At 44.2% G+C, this 25,045-nt stretch overlaps 1 protein-coding gene and 1 long non-coding RNA gene across 6 annotated transcripts in view; one reads left to right on the forward strand and one right to left on the reverse strand.

Annotated features, from left to right (window-relative positions):
* The window catches only part of PALLD (palladin, cytoskeletal associated protein), a 368,664-nt gene that overhangs the window by 30,254 nt on the left and 313,365 nt on the right, over positions 1-25,045 (forward strand). The window lies entirely within an intron of this gene.
* LOC123332733 lies at positions 5,733-8,606 on the reverse strand. The gene is made up of 3 exons (XR_006549712.1): positions 8,475-8,606; positions 6,917-7,011; positions 5,733-5,859 (listed from the first exon to the last, which is right to left on the reverse strand). It is a non-coding gene; the product is annotated as an uncharacterized LOC123332733 (long non-coding RNA).

The raw sequence follows: 25,045 nt of genomic DNA on the forward strand, positions 1-25,045 counted from the left end.
AGAGTGACGGCAGCTGCCTGTCACCGCTCCCTTGTCGACCCATGGCCCACGATACCATGACAGGCCCACTGCACGTGAGGACTTGCACAGCTGACATCTCCATGTCCCAAGAAGTACCTCTGATGTCCAAGGCAAACATGGGGTATTGCCCTAGCCACAACCTGAATCCATTGTAAGTCCCCAGTATCTAGCTGTATGGTAGCAGTAGCCAGTAGTGCTTGCTCTAAAGAATTGATTTCATCATTTCAGAGTCCATTTCAGGGGCCAAGTTTCTGAATTTAATGAGAAAACCAATCAATAAACAAACACTGATATAAATTTTCCTAAGAAATAAAGGTAGTTACAAAGAATCCCTTTAGAATTAAAAATATGCTTATGCATAAAGTATTGTGCTGTTGTTGTTGTCCAGTCGCTAAGTCCCGTCTGACTCTTTGGGACCCCATGGACTGCAGCACATGAGGCTTCCCTGTCCTTCACCATTTCCTGGAGTCTGCTCAAACTCATGTCCATTGAGTCAGAGATGCAATCCAACCATCTTACCCTCTGTCACCCCCTTTCCTCCTGCCCTCAATCTTTCCCAGCATCAGGGTCTTTTCCAATGAGTCAGCTCTTCGCATCAGGTGGCCAAAGTATTGGAACTTCCAGTTCAGCATCAGTCCTTTCAGTGAATATTCAGGGTTAATTTCCTTTAGAATTGACTGCTTTGATCTCCTTGCAGTCAAGGAGAGTCCAACGCCACGATTTGAAAGCATCAGTTCTTTGGCACTTAAACTTCTTTATGGTCCAGCTCTCTCTCACACACACACATGCTGTGTGGAACAAATAACAGAAGAGCTTAGTGGCTGACAATCAGATTCTGTGAATCTCCAATTACCTCAGCAAGTCATTTACCCTTTCTGTGCCTCAGTCTCCTTATTGGTAAAATGGGAATAATAAAATTACTTACCTCTGGGGTTATCAGGCTTCCCTGGTGGCTCAGACAGTAAAGAATCTGCCTTCACTGCAAGAGACGTGGGTTTGATCTCTGAGTTGGGAAGATCCTCTGGAGGAGAAAATGGCAACCCATTCCAGTATTCTTGCCTGGGAAATCCCATGGACAGAGGAGCCTGGCAGGCTCACAAAAGTCGGACATGACTCAGCAACTAAACCACCACCACCCTACAAGCTACCTTTTCAAAACTCTCTGGATCTGCTTCATCTTTTTTAAAGTCTTCATGCTGCAGTTCTCTTTTGTACTAAGTATCCACAATGGTATGGAAAGGGAATGTGTAAACATCACAGGCTGAACAAACAATTCTTTCAGGAATACAATATTTCTTGAAGGTGTTCCTGACCCTGCTTGGGCAGGAGTCCTAGGTTAGTGTCTGGAAATCAGAATCACCCCCCAGTCATGGTGGGTTATGGAACCCTTCCCCTCTCTCTGATCTACTGTCATCTTCTAGAACCTTCACCTCATGTGGCCTTCTGTTCCTTCCTGCTGCAGGAATGTGCTCTCAGCCAAGGAAGGTGATTTCTTCCCATCGCCACCCCTCCCTCCTATGGCTAATTGTCTCCCCATCCTCTTTCCAAATGTCAGCCTCATTATGCATTACTGTCAACTTGGAGAGCCTTTCAAAACTCAAATCTCATCAACTATTGTTTTCTTGCTGCTTTTAAAACTCTTCAACAATTTTCCTGAGTTTAATTCACAGTTGCTTGTTAAATATTTGCTAAAGCCTGTTGAAAAAGGTGCCCCAACAATTCAACCACTCCCTGTTTTTGTATTCCAATAATTTCAGCAGGAAGAAAATTCCAAAAGCAATTTGAGTAACAAAGGCAGGCTTTTCCCTCAGCTAAATAATTGGCTTTGATTTTGTATTTTCTTCCTACTAAGTATTCTACCATACAGCAAGGCTCTCGAAAGGAAAAGAATGTGCCTTTTGGAAGTTTCATTTACTCTAATGCCAACAATTGTGAAGAAGTCGTCTTGAAAGAATCTGACTCCAGTTTTAGATCCTTTCACTGTGGAAACTGCTCAGCGTCTGGAATCCTTTCTGCCGCACTGCCCTAAGTACCCCTGCCATCTCTTCGTTTGCCAGGGGCAGTGCCACATGTGGACTTCTGCATCTGCTCAGGCATAATTACAACAGTCCTCTAACTCCACGTGGAGGCTGCATTCTTTCGATGCAGTTGCTTTATAAACACAGCTGTAGCAAATACAGTGATCAGTCTGCGACTTGCTCCAGCTCTCAAGCAGACCAAGGTGCAGAAATGTTGTACCGGTCATGTGAGGCAATGGAAATGATTCCTATTTAAGTTTAGTTGCTTTAAGAGGTTCTGGAGACAGGATGTTGCAGTAGAAGGACGTTGAGTGCACCTCCTCTCAGGAAAATCACAGCTAACTGCTGAACACATGCGGGGAAACGCATTGACTGCAACAGCCCTGCCTTATCAGGCACCACAGTAACCATCTGCATGAGTTATTTTATGACAGGAGGCCCCGGTGAGGAACACGAAACTAACAAGCAACCACCAACCAAAAGAGTTTGGGAAGGGTCCAAAGGAGATACCAGGTGTCCTACCACCTCCCAGAATCCTTCTCGCTGGCATCCACCTTGGCTGAGCAATGCGTGCACCACCAAGAAGGACCCTGAGTCAGAGAGACTGGCCAGAGAACCCCGGAAACTAACATCACCGTAAAACCCGAGGCTGCGAGCCACATAAGAGCAGGCCTTCTGGGCTCCCTTGCCCTTCTCCTCTCCCCAGGCGCCCCTTCCCAATAGTGTCCCTTGCTTTGTCAGCATGTGTGTCTCTATGGACAGTTCATCTCCCAGTGTTAGACAAGAGCCCCCTTTCGAGCCCTGGAAGGGGTCCCCATTCCTGCAACAAACCGTCATCGATTAAAAAAAAAAAAAAAAGATTGGAACCTACTTATAGTCTCTTTGAGCCAAGAAATAGTGTCCTATTTAATATCTGCTGGGGAGTCGCTCAGTCGTGTCTGACTCTGCGACTCCATGGACTGTAGCCTACCAGGCTCCTCTGTCTGTGGGATTTTCCAGGCAATAGTCCTGGAGTGGATTGCCATTTCCTTCTCCAGGGAAGAGGAGTAAACTGTAGAGTCACCTGAGCATTGATAAACCCATCAGCATGTTCTTGGAAGAAAAATGACTAGTTTCAAGTGGAAACTTGGTTATGAGCTCTAACAGTGAAGTCTGGTTTTGTGTACCAGCACACAGCAAAGTACGCCACATAAACAAGTTTCCAGTCACGGGTTATATGATCCACATGTGTGCCCGAAACCCTAAATAAAAATAACCTCGGGAATGAGGATTTTCCCCTAAGGTAACAGCTTTTAGCCTTGATTGCTGGAATTGGAGAAGTATTCTCTGACGGAAAAATAGAAAACAAGTGTGGGGGAAGGATTTCCAAGTAATGAAGGAGAATCTCTGAAGAAGGAGGAGGGGATGAAGGAGAAAGGGAGGGCGCTGGGGTTGGGGAGGTAATTCACTGTCTGAGGTAGTTGATTCTTCCTGTAAAAGCCAGAAAGGTCTCCAAAATCAGTTTTACCATCATAGACGTTATCACAGACCAGTTGCATCTTCAGAGAATGCTCCAGTCATGCTTCTGCGCAGAAAAGGCACAGAAGATGTGAAGTCTGGGGGGTGAGATGGCAAATGCCTCTGTTTCCCTTTTGGACTCTGAACTACTACCTACAGAGGTTAAGAATTCTCCAGATTACTGAGTGAATTTGGTAATGATGAAGGGACCAGTACAGAGCAGCAAGGTGCCTGGAATGGCAGTACTGAGAAGGGACTCTTCAGAGACACAAGGATCAGGCCAGGGTCAGGCCTACTCACTCCTGTCCAGGGCCTGCCAGACCCTGATCGGGAGCCCTGGGAAGTTAAGACAGAGACTGGGGGTGGTGTGTGAGCAACACCACACGTGTCTGTGCATCCTCGTGCAGAGATGTCACACCACCAAAGCGTAGGCAGCTTATGCTGCAATGTCACTGCCATGTTTCTCAGCCCTTTGCTGATTATCCTTAAGTCACCAATTAGAGCACGTCCTCTTCATTTTTCTTACAGAGCTACTGATGTTGGAACCTCATGAAAGTTGTAGTCATTCCCCAGTAATAATAATAAATATAGTGACATTAATAGTCAACACTCCTTGAGTACTTAGCGAATGCCAGACACCCCTCAGTTCAGTTCAGTTGCTCAGTCGTGTCCAACTCTTTGCAACCCCATGGACTGCAGCACGCCAGGCCTCCCTGTCCATCACCAACTCCTGAGAGCTTGCTCAAATTCATATCCATTGAGTCGGTGATGCCATCCAACCATCTCATCCTCTGTTGTCCCCTTCTCCTCTCGCCTTCAATCTTTCCCAGCATCAGGGTCTTTTCCAATGAGTCAGTTCTTTGCATCAGGTGGCCAAAGTATTGGAGTTTCAGCTTTAGCATCAGTCCCTCCAGTGAATATTCAGGACTGATCTCCTTTAGGATGGACTGGTTGGATCTCCAAGAGTTCCAAGGAACTCTCAAGAGTCTTCTCAAATACCACAGTTCAAAAGCATCAATTCTTCTGCACTCACCTTTCTTTATAGTCCAACTCTCACATCCATACATGACTACTGGAAAATCATAGCTTGGACTAGACAGACCTTTGTTGGCAAAGTAATATCTCTGCTTTTTAATATGCTGCCTAGGTTGGTCATAGCTTTTCTTCCAAGAAGCAAGCATCTTTTAATTTCATGACTGAAGTCACCATCTGCACTGATTTTGGAGCCCAAAAGAATAAAGTCTGTCACCGTTTCCATTGTTTCCCCATCTAGGAAACACCCCTGGGAGCCTTTTATTTATAAACTCACTTATTCCTATAAGGTAGATACTATCATAATTCTTGGATTCTAAGACGTATTTTGTCACATTTTCTCGTCTTCGTAATCAGAACACATCTTGCAGAAAAGGGCACTTTATAATCACTGCCAGACCACAGTCATGGTGTGGTTGTCTTTGCTTCTGCACACACAAATTTGGTCAGAGCTGTTTATTTTGTTGCTTTAGTTGAGTTATTTGCATCATAGTTACTACATGCTCTCTTTTTCTTTCTTAAGGGTTTATAAAATAATGATGGCTTGTAGTGAGTGGCATGCCGCATTCAATGAACTGCAATGTTATTATCTTTGGAACTAATGTTACAGAGTCTAAGCTCATCCTGCTTGTAGGGTAAGGGAGTTAGAGAAGGCGAGGTTCGGAAAAAGAACCAGATTGGCACTGTACAGGAACAGATCCCCTTTAATGAGGCAGAAGGGGCAGCAGTCAGATTAGTGAGCTGCTGCACTAACCCAAGAAAAGAGTAAGTATATATAGGCATGTATGTGGAAATCTACTGTCTTAAGGGGACCTGTTCTTCTCCAAGGTTGTTCGGAGTAGTTATTTCTTAAAAGGCTGGGACAAGGAATTCTGGAGATCGGCCAGAGGCGGGACCGGCTAGGAGCTGGGTGTAATCAACCTTAATGTCCTTTTTTTTTTCTTTGGGTGAGAGAGTTCTTTGTTTTGCATAGAATGGTGGGGAGGACCCAGAGGGGAGTTTTAACCCCAGCCTATTTTGAGCCATGTAACTTTCCTTCACTGCTCATTGCAGGACAAGCCAATAAATTGAGAGATGACGAGTTGTTGGGGCAAACGAATAGTGACTTTAGTTGCAAAGCCAGCAGACTGAAGATGGACTAGAATCCCAAAGAACCATCCTCTCTGAGTTAGAGGTCAGGCTTCTTTTCTACTAGATGGGAGGCGGTGTAGCTGGTTGTTGCTTCTCTCAGTGTCCCACTCCATTGTTCTTGCAGCTCTCCTCATAGGTCAGGTCATGATGCTCCTGTAAACTTCCATCAAGACAAATGTTATTCTCTGTTCGGCAACTTTTTCTCTATGAATGGAAAGTGTCATAGCTTTAAAAGGCAGAGCCTTGAGGATGGGCTCTCCTGTGTCTTTCTGGCTGCAAGGAACAGTCTTTTAGTGATTGCTGTGCTGTGCCAAGTCTCTTCAGTCGTGTCCAACTCTCTGTGACCCCACAGACTGCAGCCTGCCAGGCTCCTCCATCCATGGGATTTCCCAGGCAAGAATACTGGAGAGGGTTACCATGCCCTCCTCCAGGGGATCTTCCTGACCGAGGGATCGAACCCACATCTCTTATGTCTCCCACAGTGGCATATGGGTTCTTTACCACTGCTGCTTAGCAGCTGCTGCTGCTAAGTTGCTTCAGTCGTGTCCAACTCTATGGGACCCTGTGGACAGCAGCCCACCAGGCTCCCCTGTCCCTGAAGTCTCCAGACAAGAATACTGGAGTGGGTTGCCATTTCCTTCTCCAATGCATGCATACATTCTAAGTCGCTTCAGTCATGTCCAACTCTGTGACCCCATAGACAGCAGCCCACCAGACTCCCCTGTCCACGGGATTCTCCATCCAAGAATACTGGAGTGGGTTGCCATTTCTTTCTCCAAGTAGTGCCACCTATTAGCTATTAACTCATAGCAAAAGCAACAGAATACAAAGGTTTAAGTAAAAGACAAAGATCAGATATGAGTTGGATTTGTTCTTCCCTAGTACATACAGTAAGACATGAGTTTAGGGGAAATGCCCAATTAGAAAAGACCCTGATGCTGGGAAAGATTGAAGGCAGAAGGAGAAAGGGACAACAGAGGATGAGATCATTGGATGGCATCACCAACTTGCTGGACATGAGTTTGAGTAACCTCCGGAAGTTGGTGATGGACGGGGAAGCCTGGCATGCTGCCATCCATGGGGTCTCAAAGAGTCAGACACGACTGAGCAACTGAACTGAACTGTCCACTATGCTATTCTGCCAGACAAAGTAGAGTGGGATGTACAACACTTCATTCATAAGGGCACCCCCAACAGAGAGATGAGCCCAAATTTACCTTTACAAATGCCCAACACAGGAGTTGCTATTTCTCTAAAAGCTAAATTTCTGTGAATGGCTTCTTTCCACTGCCCCAGATACGGTTAAGGAGACCTGCAAAGGGAAAGGGCCATGGTCAAAGGTCACTGGTCCTCCTGAGGAAACCGTGGACAGTGCCCACTCCCAGGCCCTCGTGGTGTGGATGCAGTGGGGGGAGCACCTCTATGCTAATGCAGCATGTGGGCAGTGGGCCATACTGTCCACTGGCAAAGCTGTTTAGCCTGGTCTGTGGTAAACAGAGCAGTAATCCCCGCAGAACAGACAGACGGGCCATACTGTCCACTGGCAAAGCTGTTTAGCCCAGTCTGTGGTAAACAGAGCAGTAATCCCTGCAGAACAGACAGACGTGCTTTGTGACCCACTGTGACACTGTGCGGTTCCCATGCTCAGCAGCCGCACTTTGATCAGGAATGTGTTGGCATGCGTCAGCCAGAATCCTGCACGTGGACCTATCTCTGCCCCAAGAGCAAGGACAGATCATCACTGCCTGAGAAAGGGGGGCAGGCCTCAGAAAACAAGCCTGTTAGTTAACTGCAGATCAGCCTCTTCTTAAAAAAGGCCATTGTAACTTAACACACAGTAAGACAACTTCTTACAGAAGCAATCATTTAAACTTTGGACAGGTAGCTATTAAGAAGGGGGCTTTCCTGATGGCTTAGATGGTAAAGAACCCTCCTAAAATGCAGAAAATCCAGGTTCAATCCCTTGGTTGGGAAGATCCCCTGGAAGAGGGCATCACAACCCACTCCAGAATTCTTGCCTGGAGAATCCCATGGACAGAGGAGACTGGCGGGCTACAGTCCTTGGGGTTGTAAAGAGTCAGACATGGCTGAACAAGTAACACTTTCTTTTCACTTCATCCTTTTTAAAGAATTAAATGGACTTCTAGCAACACATAGGATAAGTGTGGTGATTACATGAAAAGTCCATGTATACAACCAAATGGCAGATACACCTCAGTCCAGCATAAAAGCTTCCAGGGCCCATGTGGTGTGGGGACCCAGACAGGATGGCGTTACCGGTGAAGCTGGGAAGTCTCTGGGAAAATGCCAGTTTCCTCAGGTTTTGGTCTATTTCATTTATGGGAAATAGGTGCTACCCTGTTGTATACACTCCTCTCCACAGACATCTTGACCAGTACATTTCCATCCTAGGTCCTAATGTTTGAGAAAAATGTTAATTGGAGGCAGATGGAGCATTTGATTTAAGTGCTTCATTTGTCCCACTATTTTCTAAGGGAACAAGGTAAGGTGCTACCTCAGATCAGAGATGGTGTTTTCACTTAAACAGCAGCTGCACCACAGGAAAACAACCCATAGAACCTCTCTGGTATGAGAACTACTGAATTTGGATTGCGTTTCTTTCCAATTCCTAACAGGCCAATGCAGGTAGAAAGATGAATCCATTAACAAGGCGTGTCTCTCCCACACCGAGTCAAAGTAGCTTTACTACCACCATATAATAGACAGTGTATACCTGTAATACTTATGTTGCCAATTAAAAAATTACATACGCACCTAGTCCCTTTCATCTGTGGATCTTAACATCTGAACATGCATTCATCCAGCATACTGTGTAAAATGGCTTTAGCTCGTTGGAATTTAAAGGTGTATCTTCCAAGGAGACCTGGAGGCCACCCGTAGCCTTCCAGTTCGGGGTCCAGCTGCCCACATGCCCCCCTACTTCTCTGGGAGCATAGCCCAACTCTCCACCAGCTGCCTCCCAAATGCCCCTGGGGCCTCAGCAGTCCCTGACTCCACTGGTCTCCCTCGAGTTCTCAACTGTCACACATGTGTTTCTCTTCTCCTTTTGATGGTTTTCTGGCTTCCAGATTGTGACGAATCATAAAAAGATTAAACCCAGATGAAACCTGTCTTTCATTACACTTTGCTCAGGTTGCAATGTTATTTTTGTGCGTCTGTGGAATCAGAGTAAACTGTGACCCAAACTGAAGCAGAGTTGGGTCCACCCTCTCCCGTGCCCACACTGCACATCAGCTCTGTCTTTTGTCCCCTGACCTCGTGTTGGTCTCAGAGGCCAGCTTGCCCCGAGGTAGGTTTACAGAAACATGACTTGGTTCCCTCTCAGTGTTAAACACAGCCCACACCTGAGCCAGAACCTCTGCTTCAAGCTGCAGGTGACGGATGATAAGGATGGGAAACCCTGGCAACCTGGGGCTCTGAGGTGGAGAGTGGTCCTTAACCCTCACCAAGTGGCTGTTTAGTCAGTCAGACACGGTCTGCGAAGCTCAGATTAGCAGAGCAGTGAGCAAGTTTGAAGTCAGGTTAAAAAATTACCAAGGAAAATGAAAGCTCCAGAAAGAGAATCAGAAAGGGGCACCAGAAGTTGCTCCAAGGAAAAAGGAGCAGAGACAGCAAAGCTGGGGAGCAGAGTGTTGGGCCAGCAGGAGCCCCAGGGCCATGCAGGTCCAGCGGGGACCCCGGGGGTCCATTAACAAACAGCCTCCCCTGGCTGCCCAGCCTCCCCGGGGGCTGCTCCCCTTGGCACTGACCACAGCCCTTCCCAAGTGTGGGGCGACACTCATGGTTGGCCCTGTTGACTTACAGCTCAGGAACCAGGGACGTGGAGAAGCAGCCCCTGGGTCCCTGTGTTTTCATGGATCAGAAAGGAAACCTGCACACATCCCTTTGGCCCAAGATGCCACAACACTGCAGCTGAGGTAATAAAAGTACGGCACTTTTGCCCTGTGTGGGGGGCCTTCCTTCCCCTCCTTCACCCCTCTCTCCTGACCCAGGACATGACCTGCATGGGCCACGCCAGACTCCGGGCTCTAGTGGGTGCAGCCCCCAGGAAGCCCTGGCAGGGGCAAGAAGGAGAGGAATTCAAGGTACTTAGACCCCTGGCTTCCTCCCTTCAAGCTTAGCCTCCACCCAGCGAAGGCCCCCTCAAGGTAATGGTGTGTGCCTGGTCTCGAAGCTGCTCCTCCCTGCAGGCAGAAGGGTGTGACCATCTGCCCGGCAGTCCTTGGTGATGCGTCAGCCCTAGGGTTTCCTGAGACGCTGACACCTTTGGATCCATCCTTTCACGAAACCCTCTTGTGTTATCTGGGATGTGGTGTGTCCTCTCCTCCTAGCTGGGACCACAGTGATGCGTGCTCCTTCTGATGGCCCATTCCACTCTTAGAAGATGATCCATAGTCCTCTAACCCAGTTACAGCAGCATGAACAGGTCCTGAAACCCTGTACCCTGAGATTGCTAAGTTCTGGGCGACTCATGGCTCAGAAGTGATTTTTCCAGCTCTTTGCTCCCTATCACATCTCACTGTTTTAGAGTTTTGAATTAAACTTTACTCCAATTCTATTATTTGGTAAAAGAATCACATTGATGTGAAGGTGCAAAACACATTTTATGTCATTTGTGGAATGTCCTTGTTTGTACATTCTCTGTCAACTAGCCAAATAATGAGGAGCATGGAACTGAGCGTTATATATGCCTGGCATTTCTCCAAGGACTTTATATCCATTCTCTCTTCTAGACCTCACGAGAGCTCCCTGGGGTGAGTTCCACAAGTACTGCATCAGCATCTTATATGGGGGAAAACTGAGGCTGGAGGAGGTGTATAATCACACAAAGACATAGCTGGTTAATGGTGTATTTGGGGTTACCAACACCAAAAGCTGGCTGTTCGGCAGCCTTGCTAATCCTTGGTGGTTTATGTATTGAATATTTGAAGTGGTGTTTTGTACACCTAATGGGGCATGACAAACCACCCCAAAACTCAGTGATTGAAAGCAACCATTTGTTATCTTCTTCCACTTGAGGACTTGGCCACTGCAGGTGAACCTTAGACATCGTCTCTGAGTCTATCCCACTTGAGGACTTAGCTACCACAGGCCGAGTCCTCAAGTGGCCAAGACATCGTCTCTGAGTCTGTTCTTTGGACAGAGTGGACACCAATGCAAGTACAAGACACAGCAAGCTTCCCCCTCCAAAAATTAACCTGGTAAGTTGCTAATTCAACTTGCCTCTGATTTATTAAAGCCAAAGAATTATCATATAATGTGAAAAAAGTTGAGATATTTCAAGTTTAAAAGCTACCTGAGGTCCAGGTCAACCACAGCTTCTCTGATGGAAAGTCTCAGGGGACAAAGACAATCACAAAACTGAAGGAGGTGGGTGAGATTTTAGGTCAAATAATTACCAAAGAAATGACTGAGTACTGACAATTTTGTTTTCCAAAATGAAAGCCAGAATAAATAAATGAAAATAAATCTTTAAAGAAATCAAAGCAAGATATATATCTTCTTTACCTAAAATATTGGCCCAGATGTTTATTTTCATTTTAAAGAAGACTGGCTTCCATACAGTGTGTGTACTTTTCAAAGTAGGTCTTCCCTCATAGCTCAGTTGGTAAAGAATCTGCCTGCAATGCAGGAGACCCCAGTTCGATTCCTGGGTTGGGAAGATCCGCTGGAAAAGGGATAGTCTATCTAGTCCAGTATTCTTGGGGTTCCCTTCTGGCTCAGCTGATAAAGAATCTGCCTTCAAAACAGGAGACCTGGGTTGGAAAGATCCCCTGTAGAAGGGAAAGGTTACCCACTTCAGTATTCTGACCTGGAGAATTCCATAGGGTCACAAAGAGTCAGACACAACCAAGTGACTTTCACTTTCATGCTTATCAATCATTTTTAAAAATATTTTTATTTCAGCAGCTGCTGTGGTCCTCAGGTTCTGGTAAGAATAGTTCCATTTTAGAAGAATCGAATGAAATCTTGGATGATGATTTACTCTCCAGAAGAGTAGATGAATTTAATTGTACAGAAATGGAAAAGTAACAGTTAATGCTAACTTATCCACTGGGCTTCCCTGGTGACTCAGATGGTAAACAATCTGCCTGCAATGCAGGAAACTGGGTTCTATCCCTGGATTGGGAAGATCCCCTGGAGAAGGAAATGGCAACCCACTCCACTATTCTTGCCTTGAGAATTCCATGGACAGAGGAGCCTGGCAAGCTGCCATCCACGAGGTTCCAAAGAGTCAGACATGACTGAGCGACTAACACACACACAATCTATCCACTGCAGTCAGCAACAGAGGACAGCTAGCTAAGACCTCAAAGAGTGGGAGCCCAGTATCTTAAACAATAATCTCAACCTTCTCAGTAAATAAATGTCTCATTGCAAATGGCCCAGTGGCCTTCCTCTCTCATGTTACTGAAGGACTGTCGCATGGATTAGGAATGTGCTTTTCAGGAGATGAACATTTATAAACACGCCCTGAAGGTCAAGTTCTGTTGAGTGTCTGAGGTACAGGACTTGGTCCGTCATCCAGGAAGCTGGACTTTCAGGAGACAGACAGCACTGCTAGCTGTAATTGCAGGTTTTTGCCTCTCAAGAGATATGATCGTCTCCCTCTCTGGCCAATTGTAGGGCTTGTGAAGTCCAGAACATGCCCAAGGGTTGCCTCCACCTCTCTCCTCACTCCCTGGGCTCCTCTTTCTCCAACTGAGGCTTCTGTGCTGCTCCCAGGGACTCTAATGTGGGAATTTAGCATCTCCCCAGGTTCCACATTTAAAATGTTTTCCTTCATGAGCTTGATCGTCTTCATAGAAGCTATTGTGAAACAGATGCGAGATCACCAGAACACCACAGTATATGTGAGCTAAGAGAGCAGATAACCGGGGATGAAATGATATCACGGAACTTCCCCAGATGTGCCTGTTCCTGGGCCCTCCCCATCCTGCTCTGGCCTCTCCGCACCCCTGCTCAGCCTCCCCTTCTCGCTTGGGTACTGACTTGATTTCCTCCAATAATCAGGACCACATTCTCCTCCTCTGAAGTTTTGGCACCATCTCTTTTAAAATTGAAGCATAGTTAATTTACAACTATGTGTTGTGTTCGTTTCAGATGTACAGCAAAGTGATTCATTATATGTATACATACATCCATTCTTTTTCAGATTCTTTCCCATTACAGATTATTACAAGATATTGAATATAATTCCCCATGCTAGATTGTAAATGCTCATTGTTTATCTACTTTATACATGGTAATTTGCATCTGTTAATCCCAAGTTCCCAATTTATCCCTCCCCCTGCTTTTCCCCTTTGGTAGCATGACTTTGTTTCCTATGTCTATGAGTTTATTTCTGTTTTGTAAATAAGTTCATTTGTATCTTTTTCTAGATTCCATGTATAAGTATTATCATATGGTATTTGTCTTTTTCTATCTGACTTCATTCAATCTGATCACCTCTAGTTCCATGCATGTTGCTGCAAATGGCATTATTTCATTCTTTTTCATGGTTGAGTAATATTCCATCATATACGTACCATATCTTCTTTATCCATTCATCTGCCCATGAAAACTTAGGTTGCTTCCAGGTCTTACCTGTTGTAAACTTATGAACATTTGACTGCATACATCACTTTGAATCAGAGTTTTGGTCTTTTCTGGATATCTGACATCTAGATATTTCCAACTGAGAATTCTCTCCATGGAAGAAATTCTTGTATAAGCTATAAAATATTATATATATTTAAATTTCCTAAATTTAAATATTTTATATTTAAATAGAAAATATATTTTTATTTATATATATTATTATATAATAATTATTATATATAATATTTGTATTTAAATATTCTCTCTAGTATCCATACTAATTCAAGGCATGAGCAATAAAAAATGAGATGTTTTATTATTAGTGATTCCTTACAGCAGGGAAATTTATTGATTTTATATATACAAGTATGTATACATATAAATGAATGTATATAATTAGGGGACTGTGTGATGACTTTTCTTTTTCTACTATCTGTTAATATATTTGGTAACATGACTGTTTTAGAATAACAAGTAACACTGCTTAAAAAATACTAGATATAATTTTTAAATTGATGGTGATATATCTAAAATTGATAGTTAGGCCCAGGGCCTTATGATTACTTTGAACAAGTTACTAGACTAAATGTTGCCTCCAGGTCTCTGGTGGCTTCCCAAGTGGCACAGAGGTAAAGAACCCATCTGCCAATGCAGGAGACATAAGAGATTAGAGTTCGATCCCTGGGTTGGAAAGATTCCCTGGAAGAGAGCATGACAACCCACTCCAGTATTCTTGCCTAGAGAATCCCATGGACAGAATCCCTGTAGCCATGTTACCCCTGGCTACAGTCCATGGGGTAACAAAGAACTGGACACGACTGAGCATGCATGCATACCAGGTCTCTGGAGAGAACATCGGGTGTGGATGTCATGCCCCCTCGAGCAGAGTGATGACACGGTGCCGCACGCTGACATGGAGCACAGGTGCGGAGTCATGAGGGTGTGACTCTCGGTGGTACATCCCCTACCTTCCGACCACCAGTGGCCTAAGAGCCTCCCCATATGAAGGCTAGACATGAACCAAAAGAACAGGCCACACTTTCGGAAAACTCACCAAACAATGAAGAACGCTGCTGGAAAGTCCTTCCTCAACTTAGTGCTGACACAACACTGTCTGCATAGACATGTTGCAGGCCATCCGGTCAACATGACAGCTGCGCTCCTGAGGGTATGTCCACCAGGAAAGCGCTCCATCCCTGGGGGGCTCCTTCCTGCCTTGATGTGTTGAGGGTGAGGTAGGGTGTCTTCAATGGGAACCTCCCCTCCCTAGCGCTGCTCTTACTGCAGAGAGTCCACAGGAAATAAGGTCTTGTCTGCTACAGGGTAACACAGTGCATTACTCATACCAGCCATCCTGGGTCTTGACTCACTGTATGATCTAACACCATGAGAATCGCCATGTATTACAAGAAACCAAGTGGCATGAAACAACTTTGCTTCCCGCTCATCAACATGAACAAACAGGACTGATCCCAAGAAGCAGCCGAAGTAGCTTTAGGAGAATTTTAAGATTTTTTTGTACTCCTAGTTACCAATAAGGAGATAGATCGTTAGTAAAATAAAAATGCATCCTTTAGGGGAAAAAAGAATAGGACATAGTGACATTTGAAATAGAATTATGAAAATAAACATTTCAGTGGGTAGTCCATATAATCAAAGAAGACTAATTATCTCATATGAAAGGAAAAATAATGAAGGTTTTGAGAATGTAGATCACACACACAAAAAAAAAGAGATGATAAATACAGACAAAAGGATATTAACTCCAGGGAGAGTCATGGGGCCACAGTCCATCCAGCTGGGAAAGGAGAAAACAGAGAAGATGCGGGGAAGGAAAACACTAAGAGAGATAATAGAAGAAAATTAGTCTTTGTTGAAGAAATGCAGGCGTCTCCAGACGCCTGGGGCAGAATAAATCTTACAAGACTTACAGAGCTCTAAAGGAAATCTCAAGATGGAAAGAAAATTCTAAAGGCTTCTAAAGAATCAAAATCAGTTACCCAAAGGAAGACTCAGGCTAACACCCAACCTTTCAACAGAAGCACTGAGACATGAGGGCAACCATGTTTCTGTCCACGTGTCTTAGAGAGAAGTCTGGAAGAATATCCATCAGACCTGCCGGAGCTCAGGCAATAAAGAGGAAACTCACTTTTTCCATTCTATCCTGCTATTGTTTTAATTTTTACAATAATCTTTTATTACCTTTTAATTCAATTATTTTAAAAGAAAACATTAACCCTGGCAGCAGTGAATAGAATTAATTGCTGGGGAGAGACTTGAAGCTGTTAAATCAATTAGAAGGTCATTATGAAAGTTGCCAGAAAGAAACAAAAGGAGAAAAAATCTAGAGCAATAGAAAGGAGAGGCCATCAAAGAACATTTCACAAATATGTTTGATGATTTGGTGAGTCACTGAAACTAAGAATAAGGTCTCTCGAAAAGGCCGTCAGATGTTTACCTTGACTTTGAGCTCCAGGGAAAGCATTCTCCTGAAAGGTCTGGCCTGGTCCAACATGGAGATGGAGCTGGGAAGGGTGTCCGGTGCATGACAGCTGGGCCCTGGGCGGGGGGCAGGCCAACAGAGTGTGGTGCCTGAGTCCCAGGGGAAGCCCCCTGCTCAGGGACCAGGAGCCAGTGCTGGGAGAGGTCAGAGGGGGACGAGTCTGGGGAGCTTGATGTCACAGCTAAAGACAGGCGTTTTCAACAGTGGGGAAGGCTTTGCCACATCAGAAGTGAAGTGAAGTCACTCAGTCATGTCTGACTCTTTATGACCACATGGACTGTAGCCCACCAGGCTCCTCAGTCCATGGAATTTTCCAGGCAAGAGTACTGGAGTAGGTTGCCATTTCCTTCTCCAGGGGATCATCCCAACCCAGGGATCGAACCAGGGTCTCCCACATTGCAGGCAGACACTTTACCGTCTGAGCCACCAGGGAAGCTCACATCAGAAAGAAGAGTATAAATGCAATTTTTGGCCCCAGACAATGAGAAATTTCAGATGAATAAATATGTGAATGACACAGAGTTTCAGAGAATAACAAGGAGAGACAAGAAGACTGTCTTCAATGAACAGTGCAAAGAAATAGAGGAAAACACAGAAGGAAAAAACTAGAGATCTCTTCAGGAAAGTTGAAAATATTGAGGGAACATTTCACCCAAAGAAGGACACAATAAAGGACAGAAACAGCAGAGACCTAGTAGAAGCATAAGAGATCAAGAAGAGATGGAAAGAATACATGGAATAACTGTACAAAAAAGATCTTAATGACCCAGATAAACACGACAGTGTAGTCACTCACCAAGAGCCAGACATTCTGGAGTGTGAAATCAAGTGGGCCTAAGGAAGCTCTGCTGTCAATAAAGCTAGTGGATGCAATGGAATTCCAGTAGAGCTATTTAAAACCCTAAAAAATGATGCTATTGAAGTGCTGCTCTCAATATGTCAGCAAATCTGGAAGACCCATCAGTGGCCACAGGACTGGAAAAGGTCAATCCTTATCCCAATTCCCAAGAAGGGTAGTACCAAAGAATGTGCTAACCATCAGACTTTCGCACTCATCTCCCATTCTAGTAAGGTCATGCTTAAAATCTTGCCTGCTAGGCTTCAGCATTATGCAAACCAAGAACTTCCAGATGTCCAGTCTGGGTTTAGAAAAGGCAGAGGAACCAGAGATTAAATATCCAACATTCGCTGTATCATAGAGAAAGCAAGGGAATTTCAGAAAAACATCTACCTCTGTTTCATAGACTATGCTAAAGCCTTTGACTGTATGAATCACAACAAACTGTGGAAAACTCTTAAAGAGATGGGAATACCAGACCGTCTTACCTGTCTTCTGAGAAACCTGTATTCAAGTCAAGAAGCAACAGTTAGAACTTTGCATGGAACAACTGACTGGTTCAGGATTGAGAAAGGAGTTTGACAAGGCTGTTTGCTGTCATCCTGTTTATTTAACTTATACACTGAGCACATCATGAGAAATGCTGGGCTGGATGAGTTATAAGCTGGAATCAAGATTGCCGGGAGAAACATCAACAACCTCAGATATGTGGATGATACCACTCTCATGGGAAAGCAAAGAGCCTCTTGATGGGGGTGAAGGAGGAGAGTCAAAAGGCTGGCTTAAAATTAAATATTAAAAAAACTAAGATCATGGCATCAGGCCCCATCACTTCATGGCAAGTAGAAGGGGAAAATGTGGAAGCAGTGACAGATTTCCTCTTCTGGGGCTCTAAAATCACTGTGGATGGTGATTGTAGCCATGAAATCAGAAGATGCTTCTTGGCAGGAAGGCTATGACAAACCTAGATGGTGTGTTGAAAGGTAAGGACATCACTTTCCTGACAAAGGTCCATATACTCAAGGCTATGGTCTTTCCAGTGGTCATGTATGGTTATGAGAGCTGGGTGGTAAAGAAGGCAGAATGCCAAAGAATTGATACCTTTGAACTGTGGTGTTGGAGAAGACTCTTGAGAGTCTCTTGGACAGCAAGGAGACCCAACCAGTCAATCTTACAGGAAATCAACTCTGAATACTCATTGGAAAGACTGATGCTGAAACTGAAGCTCCAATATTTTGGTCACCTGATTTGAACAGCCAACTCATTGGAAAAGACCCTGATGCTGGGAAAGATTGAGGGCAGAAGGAGAAGAGGGTATAAGAGGATGAGATGGCTGGGTGGCATCACCAATGCAATGGACATGAACTTGGGCAAACCCCGGGAGATGGTGAGGGACAGGGAGGCCTGGCGTGCTGCAGTCCATGGGATCACAAAGAGTTGGACACAACTGGGTGACTGAACAACAACAAATAGTCTTATGTAATATATTGCATGGTTCATCAGGCTGTCTGAATGTGGGCATCTCTTCAGGACTGAGGGTCTATGACCATCTTAAGACAGACAAGGGTAGAAACCTTTTTCTGGCTGACACACTCACCAGACTTTCAGTCAGAGGCAAACCCTGAGGGGTGGGTCTCCAGGGCTCCTGGCTGAGGTTAGACCACATCCAAGGGTGCCCGGCCCCCTAGTGCAGGACCCAGGGACCAAAGCCAGCAGGAGAGGACCAGAACCGGAGGCGGGCAGCAGGGGTCAGAGGACATTGGAACTGCAGCCATGGGGTCCTCTCAGCTCTCCTCGGTCCTCCTATTGTAAGTGGTCACCCGCTTAATGCTTCCCATAAAGGGCAGTGTTAATCACTTATGTTCCCAAGATCTACAATCTGTAAAAAATTCACATGGATGGATTCCTCTTCTTTCTTTTTCTGCTCTGATTGCTGTGGCCAAAACTTCCAAAACTATGTTGAATAGCAGTGGTGAAAGTGGGCACCCTTGTCTTGTTCCTGACTTTAGGGGAAATGCTTTCAATTTTTCACCATTGAGGATAATGTTTGCTGTGGGTTTGTCATATATAGCTTTTATTATGTTGAGGTATGTTCCTTCTATTCCTGCTTTCTGGAGAGTTTTTATCATAAATGGTGTTGAATTTTGTCAAAGGTTTTCTCTGCATCTATTGAGATAATCATATGGCTTTTATTTTTCAATTTGTTAATGTGGTGTATTGCGTTGATTGACTTGCGGATATTGAAGAATCCTTGCATCCCTGGGATAAAGCCCACATGGAAGCAACCCAGATGTCCATCCAGCAGATGAGTGGATAAGAAAGCTGTGGTACATATACACAATGGACTATTACTCAGCCATTAAAAAGAATACATTTGATTCAGTGCTAATGAGGTGGATGAAACTGGAGCCTATTATACAGAGTTAAGTAAGCCAGAAAGAAAAACACCAATACAGTATACTAACGCATATATATGGAATTTAGAAAGATGGTAACGATAACCCTGTATGCGAGACAGCAAAAGAGACACAGATATATAGAACAGTCTTTTGGACTCTGGGAGAGGGAGAGGGTGGGATGATATGGGAGAATGGCATTGAAACATGTATAATATCATATGTGGAATGAATCGCCAGTCTAGGTTCGATGCAGGATACAGGGTGCTCAGGGCTGGTGCACTGGGATGACCCAGAGGGATGGTACGGGGAGGGACGTGGGAGGGGGGTTCAGGATGGGGAACATGTGTACACCCATGGTGGATTCATGTTGATGTATGGCAAAACCAATACAATATTGTAAAGTAAAAAAAAAATAAAAATAAAAATACTATGAAGATATTCCAAAATACAGTATCTATGCTTAAAAAAAAAAAATTCACATGGAGAAGACCAACACTGTTCTATCTGTATTATGATGAAAGACAACTGTGTCTCTCAAACAATGTAACAGGAGAGGTGATTCCTTCATAGTTTTTAGGTTTTCTCATTTTCATTGAACATGTTTTCTCTTCTAAATGTCTCTAGTATGTGTTGCTAACATCACATGCCTGGTTCTAATCATTTACTATCCCTGTGTTGTCATTTTTAGATCTTACACATTTATTCTTCCCTCTAGAGTATATACCATCCCTGGTGGCTCACATGGTAAAGAATCTGCCTGCAATGCAGGAGAGCTGGGTTTGATCCTTGGGTTGGGAAGAGTCCCTGGAGAAGGGAATGGCTACCTACTCCAGCATTCTTGCCTGGGATATCCCATGGACAGAGGAGCCTTGTAGGCTACATTCCATGGGGTCACAAAGAGTTAGACAAGACTGAGTGACTAACACTGGAGTATATGATCCATGCTTTATGCTCCTTTTAACCCTCTAGAGCCCCTAGAACAGTGTCTGAAACATAATAGGTTTTTTCCTGCTAATCGTCATCTATTTCATTACCTTAAGATAAAGACTGCTGAGAAATATTCATAATACTATTTCCCTATTTATATTTTATAAAAAAAATAAATATTTTTTAATGTACATAAGAGCTCTTGATTTTTCATAAGGATTTCTTAACTAGAAAGTTTATTACCATTTAACAGATGGATAAACTAAGGTTCAAAGAATTCAATGACTTTTTCCAAAAAATTCAGTATTAACACTTCAGTCTAGATTTCTTGAGTCTTCACTGGGTTCTCCTCCTACTATCTGAGCTGCTATTTACTTTCTGGAATAATTGAGATTCAGGAAACTGAACTTCATGTCGTAGGCCATGGGTTCTCAGGAGGTGGGGGTGGGGGTCGGGTGGGGGTGTTGGTGTGTGTGCATATACCACGCTGCAGTGTGTCATCACAACAGACAGACGATGTTTGTGGCACACAGTGTGAACATCCCAACCCTGAGGCAGGGAAGTGAGGCACAACCAGGTGGGACATCCAAATGCTGCTCATCCCCACTGGAGAAACTCAGCAAGGTTAGGCAAACAAAGGGATCATAGTCACCCTGCAACTATCTGACAAATAATCTTCCCTATGATCTGTATCAAAATCTGCAAAATAGTCATTGAATATTTTTAGCCATTATCCTTTTTTTAACTGAAATATAGTTGATTTACAATGTTGGTTAATTTCTGCTAAACAGCAAAGTGATTTGGCTATACACATATACATTTTTTTATATTCCTTTCCACTGTGGTTTATTCCAGGATATTTAATATAGTTCCCTGTGCTCTACAATAGGACCTTGTTGTTTTAGCCACTATTCTTAAAAATATGGTAAGCACATGAGGGCTTCCCTGTTGGCTCAGACAATAAAGAATCTGCCTGCAAAGTGGGAGACTACATATGAAAGACAAATGTCCAAAAACTGGTCTCAGAGTATGTGCGTTACAGAAGGTGACAGAGCAAAGGCAGTGGACTCAGCCCACGGTCCAGGCTCATGTTCTTTCTATAGAAAAACACAACCAGTGCATCACCCCATAAATAATCCCATGAGCAGCATGTGTGTAATTTACAAGACTTGAAAGATTTGCTCCTTGGAAGAAAAGCTTTGACCAACCTAGACAGGGTATTAAAAAGCACAGACATCACTTTACTGACAAAGGTCCATAAAGTCAAAGCTATGGTTTTTCCAGTAGTCATGCACAGATGTGAGAGTTGGACCACAAAGAAGGCTGAACGCCAAAGAATTGATGCTTTTGAACTGTGGTGCTTGAAAAGGCTCTTGAGAGTCCCTTGGACAGCAAGGAGATCAAACCAGTCAATCCTAAAGGAAATCAACCCTAAATATTCACTAGAAGGACTGATGCTGAAGCTGAAGCTCCAATACTTAAGCCACCTGATGCAAAAGAGCTGACTCATTAGAAAACAGCCTGATGAAAGCGGGAGGAGAAGGGGACTACAGAGGATGAGATGGTTGGATAGCATCACCAACTCAATGGACATGAGTTTGAGCAAACTTCAGGAGACAGAGAAGGACAGGGAAGTCTGGCGTGCTGCAGTCCATGGGATAACAGAGTCAGACACATCTGAGTGACTCAGTTCAGTCACTAAGTCATGTCCAACTCTTTGCAACCCCATAAATTGCAGCATGCCAGGCCTCCCTGTCCATCACCAACTCCCAGAGTTCACTCAAACTCACGTCCATGGAGTCGGTCTGTGATGCCATCCAGCCATCTCATCCTCTGTCATCCCCTTCTCCTCCTGCCCTCAATCCCTCCCAGCATCAGAGTCTTTTCCAATGTGTCAACACTTCACATGAGCTAGCCAAAGCACTGGAGCTTCAGATTTAGCATCATTCCTTCCAAAGAACACCCAGGACTGATCTCCTCTAGAATGGACTGGTTGGATCTCCTTGCTGTCCGAGGGACTCTCAAGAGTCTTCTCCAACACCACAGTTCAAAAGCATCAATTCTTCGGCACTCAGCTTTCTTCACAGTCCAACTCTCACATCCATATATGACCACTGGAAAAACCATAGCCTTGACTAGACGGACATTTGTTGGCAAAGTAATGTCTCTGCTTTTGAATATGTTATCTAGGTTGGTCATAACTTTCCTTCCAAGAAGTAAACATCTTTTAATTTCATGGCTGCAATCACCATCTGCAGTGATTTTGGAGCCCCAAAAATAAAGTCTGACACTGTTTCCCCATCTATTTCCCATGAAGTGATGGGACCAGATGCCATGATCTTTGTTTTCTGAATGTTGAGCTTTAAGCCAACTTTTTCACTCTCCTCTTTCACTTTCATCAAGAGGCTTTTTAGTTCCTCTTCACTTTCTGCCATTTCTCCCGGCAATCTTGACTCCAGCTTGTGCTTTTTCCAGCCCAGCATTTCTCATGATGTACTCTGCATATACGTTAAATAAGCAGGGTGACAATATACAGCCTTGACGTACTCCTTTTCCTATTTAGAACCAGTCTGTTGTTCCATGTCCAGTTCTAACTGTTGCTTCCTGATCTGCATATAGGTTTCTCAAGAGGCAGGTCAGGTAGTCTGGTATTCCCATCTCTTTCAAATTTTCCACAGTTTATTGTGATCCACATAGTCAAAGGCTTTGGCATAGTCAATAAAACAGAAATAGATGTTTTTCTGGAACTCTCTTGCTTTTTCCATCATCCAGCGGATGTTGGCAATTTGATCTCTGGTTCCTCTGCCTTTCCTAAAACCAGCTTGAACATCTGGAAGTTCACAATTCACGTATCGCTGAAGCCTGGCTTGGAGAATTTTGAGCATTACTTTACTAGCGTGTGAGATGAGTGCAATTGTGCGGTAGTTTGAGCATTCTTTGGCATTGCCTTTCTTTGGGATTGGAATGAAAACTGACCTTTTCCAGTCCTGTGGCCACTGCTGAGTTTTCCAAATTTGCTGGCATATTGAATGCAGCACCTTCACAGCATCATCTTTCAGGACTTGAAATAGCTCCACTGGAATTCCATCACCTCCACTAGCTTTGTTCATAGTGATGCTTTCTAAGGCCCACTTGACTTCACATTCCAGGATGTCTGGCTCTAGGTGAGTGATCACACCATCGTGATTATCTTGGTCATGAAGATCTTTTTTGTACAGTTCTTCTGTGTATTCTTGCCACCTCTTCTTAATATCTTCTGCTTCTGTTACGTCCATAGCATTTCTATCCTTTATCGAGCCCATCTTTGCATGAAATGTTCCCTTGGTATCTCTGATTTTCTTGAAGAGATCTCTAGTCTTTCCCATTCTGTTGTTTTCCTCTGTTTCTTTGCATTGATCACTGAGGAAGGCTTTCTTCTCTCTCCTTGCTATTTTTTGGAACTCTGCATTCAAATGCTTATATCTTTCCTTTTCTCCTCTGCTTTTCACTTCTCTTCTTTTCACAGCTATTTGTAAGACCTCCCCAGACAGCCATTTTGCTTTTTTGCATTTCTTTTCCATGGGGATGGTCTTGATCCCTGTCTCCTGTACAATGTCAGGAACCTCAGTCCATAGTTCATCAGGCACTCTATCTATCAGATCTATTCCCTTAAATCTAATTCTCACTTCCACTGTATAATCATAAGGGATTTGATTTAGGTCATACCTGAATGGTCTAGTGGTTTTCCCTACTTTCTTCAATTTCAGTCTGAATTTGGCAATAAGGAGTTCATGATCTGAGCCACAGTCAGCTCCTGTTCTTGTTTTTGTTGACTGTATAGAGCTTCTCCATCTTTGGCCACAAAGAATATAATCAATCTGATTTCGGTGTTGACCATCTGGTGATATCCATGTGTAGAGTCTTCTCTTGTGTTGTTGGAAGAGGGTGTTTGCTATGAACAGTGCATTCTCTTGGCAAAACTCTATTAGCCTTTGTCTTGCTTCATTCTGTATTTCAAGGCCAAATTTGCCTGTTTCTCCAGGTGTTTCTTGACTTCCTACTTTTGCATTCCAGTCCCCTATAATGAAAAGGACATCTTTTTTGAGTGTTAGTTCTAAAAGGTATTGTAGGTCTTCACAGAATCGCTCACCTTCAGCTTCTTCAGCGTTACTGGTTGGGGCATAGACTTGGATTACTGTGATAGTGAATGGTTTGCCTTGGAAACGAGCAGAGATCATTCTGTCGTTTTTGAGACTGCATCCAAGTACTGCATTTCGGACTCTTTTGTTGACCATGATGGCTACTCCATTTCTTCTAAGGGATTCCTGCCCGCAGTAGTAGATATAGTGGTCATCTAAGTTAAATTCACCCATTGCGGTCCATTTTAGTTCGCTGATTCCTAGAATGTCGACGTTCACTCTTGCCATCTCCTGTTTGACCACTTCCAATTTGCCTTGATTCATGGACCTAACATTCCAGGTTCCTATCTGAGTGACTAGATGACAACAAAAAGGACTCCAAGCACCTCAGAGTCAGTTAAAGACTTCACTTCATCCAGGTTGTTTGTGAGTCCCTCCTGATGTGCCTTCATAAAAGGAGAGTCAGGTAGAACTGCCCTGAGTCTTAAGGGGAGAAGCTTTCTGCTCCTCTTTATTGGAGCAGTACATTCAATCATTGAATTTCCCCATTAGGCTTACTCTCCTGCTTCTCTCACAAAACACCCCTGACTTCAGTTTATCCTTTAACCCAAATGAATGCCCTTTGCCCTTTCAGCAAAACAAAAGGAAACCACTGGCTCTAGAGGCTTTTCTTCCCACTCCCTCACCCCACCCCCACCCCCAGCCAGGTTGCAGGAAACCTTGCAGCAAGCACTCTTGGCATTTAAGGTGTGAAACTTCCCATCTGATTCCCTCTCCCATTATCACCTCCCTGTATTAGCTTCTAAAATGCTTAGTGTTGACAAACATTTCCTAGAGGCTAGCATCTACAAACTGTCCTTACTGCAGACATTTCTTAAAATGAGATGCCTCTGGGGATTTTTTGTGCTGTTTAGGTGAGAATGCAAAAAGAAGGAGCGTTTGAGGCAGGAGAAAGCAGC

This window comes from Bubalus bubalis, chromosome 3, assembly GCF_019923935.1.
Source record: "Bubalus bubalis isolate 160015118507 breed Murrah chromosome 3, NDDB_SH_1, whole genome shotgun sequence".
In the NCBI taxonomy this organism is placed as follows: domain Eukaryota; kingdom Metazoa; phylum Chordata; class Mammalia; order Artiodactyla; family Bovidae; genus Bubalus; species Bubalus bubalis.